The 4,858-nt window shown below is 35.3% G+C and overlaps 1 pseudogene; it reads right to left on the bottom strand.

Moving 5' to 3' along the window:
• Positions 1-4,324: 4,324 nt before the first annotated feature.
• Positions 4,325-4,424, bottom strand: LOC138813081 (U6 spliceosomal RNA; annotated as a pseudogene).
• Between the last annotated feature and the right edge of the window lie 434 nt (positions 4,425-4,858).

The raw sequence follows: 4,858 nt of genomic DNA, 5'->3' as shown, positions 1-4,858 counted from the left end.
TCTTTCATGCATTTGTTTCTAACGCATTTATAAGATTATTTCTTTGTTGCTTTGTATCTCCCTCCCCCACAGTATAACACCTGCTTTCACTATATTTGATGTTGGTACAATTTGTAGAGGAGAGGTGGAAAAACAAGTCGTTTAAGGATACAGTTGGACCCGTTGCAACAATGAGAAATACATGTTGTCATGTCGAAAACGAACTTTACAACTTTGGTGCCGGGGGGGGGGAGGGAGGACGGGGGCAGAGGATTGGGGGGTGTGGGGGGAATCTGGGAAGGGATGTGAAGGGCAAAGAAAGGAGGAATATGCAATGCTTGATAAGAAATGTACTCATTATCTTGCCCATGTAATTGTAATCCCTCTGTGCAGTATGTTCACAAAAAAATAAAAAAGAAAAGAAAAGAACCTAAGGGATATGAGAACCAAATTATTATGATATTTCACTAGATATCCTATGAGAAAGCAAAACAAAATGCACCAGAAGAAAGCTCAGAAAATCTGAATATAATACAGGCCTATTTGTCCTCACTAAGTGTCATAAATGTATATGTTAATTCTAAGGAGACTTAAGTTCTAATAGCATTCGAACTACTGGAAGACACTCATGATTTACCGATACAAATTATGTCCATACAGGTAGACCCATGGCAACAGTGAAATGTACGAGTGGTTATGTTGAAAATGAACTTTACAACTTTCGTGCAGGGGGTGGGGAGGAGAGGGGAGAAGGGAAGGTGGGGAGGATTGGGTGGGGAGGATGGAAAGGGACAGGATGGGGAAACAACGGAGGAGGCTACAATGCTTGATAAGAAATGTACTCACTATCTTGCCCAGGTAATTGTAACTCCTCTGTACAGTATTTTCACAATAAAAAAACAAAGTATGTCCAAAAAATATTAGTGGTTAGGAAAAATGATAATTTGCCTTATTACAAAATAATTCATAATCCACTCACCACGGTGGTTACATTTTCCCTGTCTCTGCACATGTGACCATTTAATTTATTTTTAGTTCATTCATTCATTCATTAGTTTGGTGCTAATACTAGAGCTTGAACTCAGGGCCTGGCTCGGTCTCAGAATTTGTTATTTATTTTGATTTAGTTTTCTCAAGGCTAGCATCTTACTGCTTATAAGAAAGCTCCATTTCTAGCTTTTGCTGGTTACTTTCAAACCAGAATCTAATGGGCTATTTTTCTTTGTCTGGTTTCAAACCACAATCATCAGATTTTGTCTTTCTGATTAGCTAGGAATAAAGACATGAGCCACCAGTGTGGCTCCTACTTTTTCCTATACTTATCTATTGCACATACTTAGATAGCAATTTAATATTGAGAGTATAGAAGGAAGATGTACAGTGATTATATTGTTCTGTCAGAAATTCAAGTTAGTAATGTAAATTTCTTCTTAAGACCATACACAAAAAATACTTAAGAAGAAATCTGATGATTTGTGTGTGTGTGTGTGTGTGTGTGTGTGTGTGTGTGTGTGCTGTTGCAATATGTTCCACATATAAGCACTGTGCAGGTGTGTCCAGCCATTCACAGTTATTGGATAAATATCTGCCTTGAGATACCAACTGATGGACAATGTCTATGTGTCCACTCTAGGCTTCCCGATGAAGAGGATTATACTTATCCTCATACATAGTATTCATATGAGTGGCCTTTTTGGAAAGTAGTGTCTGCACTGTAGTAAGCTGCAAGTCAAGCACTCTACACTGAGCCACCTTCCCAGGCCAAGGATTAAGATTCTTATCTGTAATTTGGTCAAAGCTATGTCTCTTTATGTAGGCGACTAACAATGTATTTACTAATTTCAAGTAAATACATAAATTCTATTTCCATCTTTTTTAAAAAAATAAAAAAAACTTGTTTGCTCTGTAAATTGAGTAGAAGCATGGATTTTCTGGCTAGCTAGGTCATTGCACATCTGTATCTCTTTTCCTCTCTCTGTTTTATGGTTCTCATAGACAATATGATTGCTCCATAATTATCCTAATTTATTTTGCTTTTCTATTTTTGGTTGCATCATTTCACTTTCTGCTCTGCCATTTCCCAAAACAGCACCACATGAATAGAAAAATATAGAAGTGGTGCTGTGGCTCAAGTGGTAGAGCGCTTGCCTTGATTTGAAGAGCTCAAGGACAGTGCCCAGGCATAGAGTTCAGGCCCCACAACTAATTAAAAAAAAAAAAAGAATCTCAATACTTGATAATTCTACTAACAGATCTGACTGAAATCAGTTGATTCACACTTTTCCTGTAAAATGAAAGAATAGATCCAGGCTAGGAAAGCAGCTAGAGAAGGCAGGCAGATTGTATCTGTAACAAAACTTTGTGGAAAATGGAATCGAGGATTACTTACTGGTGATTCACTTGTACTTGACGCATGATTCTGAATTATTGCTTGCTGATTCTGAACTATTGCTTTGATCATTATATTCTCCAAGAAGAAAAAGTGAAATTTAGAAAAAGTGAAATTTAATTGATAGCAAAGGACTACTAATACATTTTGACTTCTCATTAAGCATCTTCAATCATCAAAATCACCTGAAGACAATAGATAGGCCTATTTTTAGATGAAAACAAGTGTCTTTAAAAAAAAAAAACAAGAATTTAGGTAGTCATACAAAGGACTTCTATTTTATTACTGCATTATACATTTTTTCTAATGTTGGATACCAACATTAGAAAACTATTAGAAAGCTCATAAATCCCATATGTTGAATAGTGAGTTCTCGTACACTATAACATGGTATTTCCCAAATCATTTGCATAGAAGGCATTGTTTCCTATTTTCTCTTTCCTAGAATAAGCTGCACATGAAGACACCACTGGTCCTGATTTTCAGTCTGTACCTTTGAATACTGAGGAAAATCTTTCCTCTGCTCCCTATAATTCACTACTCTCCAGTTAGAATAATTTAGAATAGTAAAAATGGAAAAAGACAAAATATATCATGGTGAAAAAACATATGCAGAACATTCACCAGTTTTTTCTGACCAGTTCAACCAATGTGAACTATTGGGGAAATACATGGACACCTAATTCCCACTGGTACTCAAAATCTCTGGTTAGGCAATTCTGACGAAGACAAGGAACAAGATGAAAAAATGAGGAATGGTATCAATTGCAAGAAAAAAATGGAGTAGGATCCAAGAAAATTTCTTCTTTGGGATGTTGAAATGTATCGACTTACTGTGGTGTGAACACTGCTTTCCAAAATGGCCACCCAGATGAATTCTAGGGATGAGGATGAGTATACCCTCTTCATTGGGAAGCCTAGAGTGGACACTTAGACATTGTCCATTAGTTGGTAGCTCAAGGCAGATATTCATGCAATAACTCTGAATGCCTGGACACGCCTGCACAGTACTTATATGTGGAATAATATCAGAATGGCTTCTTTATTACTTCATCATGATGCAGATACCAATCCCCAAACTAAAGGCCTCTTGACCTCCTTGCATCTTGCTGCTGGGAATAGAAATAGCAAAGATACTCTGTATCTCCTTGTGTTGAACCATTATATCAAACCAGGTCTGAAGAACAATTTTGAAGAAACTGCATTTGATATTTCCAAAAGGATAAGTATGTATCACTACCTCTTTGAAGTTGTCGAAGGCTGTACAAATTGTTCTCCTAAGTCGTAATGGTTTGATTTCTTAAATTTCAAAAATGCCAGTCCATCTTTGGTGTCCCTACAAATTTTTTCACAATGCAAAGCAGCAGCAATATCTTACAATAAATATTTATGTATTCCATGGTATACTTCCAAGTGAATTGCATGACTTTGATATCAAAATGTATTCAAGAGTTGTTTGTATACATCTATAATGATTTCTGCAGAGTTTGTGATTCTTTAAATCAGAAATAATTTTAACTTATCTGTTGAAATGAATAGTATAGAAACTAAAGATGTTCCGGGTGCTTTTCTGAAAAAAGAATATCTATGTTTGTGTAATGTCCATAATCTATTTCATTCTCTCCTAGATATAATACTTTGAATTCTACATTGTTATATAATGTATGGATTCATTGATAAATGTGACCTTTCAGATTGCATTCCACATAGAAGAATTTTAAGACTCCTTTTTTTCGTAGTTTCTTATATTATTTTATTTCTTTGGGATAAAATGGCAATATTATCTAATTTCAAGTTTTGTAGAAGTTATACTATGTAAAGGCCTTTCTAAGGTGAAAATTTAATACACTGATGTCAAACTAACCTTTAATTCTATGAATTACATGTATTGTTACACTTGTATTTTTGTAATCAACTTTTTAATAACTGTTTTTCATATCTTGCATCAGAAAAATGAAAAATATGGAATACTTCACAAATTTTCATATCATCCTTGTGCAAGTGCCATGTTAATCTCTGTATTGTTGTAATTTGGGTAGACCTGCTGTTGAAGCATGTAGTATCCTCTAAATTTAAGTAAGTAATGATACAATCTTTATACAGGCATTTATCCATGGTTGCCTATTTGTAACAAGGAACCCTTATTGTTCCTAAAAATGCTATTGATCTTATTTCTCTAAGTACAGTGGAAAAAACTTATATAGTTCGGTCGATTGCTCACATTTACAATTTTTTTGTCAATGACTATTTTGTCATTTTCATTTTAAATTTGATCATACTTTGAAGCCTTTACAGCTAAGTCCAAAGGTGGTGGCTTTTCAAGTACTTATTTATCAACTGAGTTAGCTTTGTGGAGCTAATGGATTCAAAGTAAGCCTTGCTTAAGAGCTACTTCTAACTTTCTGCAGCTTAAAATTTCCCAAATGAGCTCTTGCTGCGACAAATGTCTACCTGAACTGTGAAGACTCAGGGTCTATGTTGAGGGGGCAG

This window comes from Dipodomys merriami, unplaced genomic scaffold (genome assembly GCF_024711535.1).
Source record: "Dipodomys merriami isolate MVZ:Mamm:240054 unplaced genomic scaffold, mDipMer1.0.p SCAF_582, whole genome shotgun sequence".
NCBI classification, from domain to species: Eukaryota; Metazoa; Chordata; class Mammalia; order Rodentia; family Heteromyidae; genus Dipodomys; species Dipodomys merriami.
Note: the sequence above shows the minus strand (reverse complement) of the source record. Positions and strands in the feature narration are given on the sequence as shown.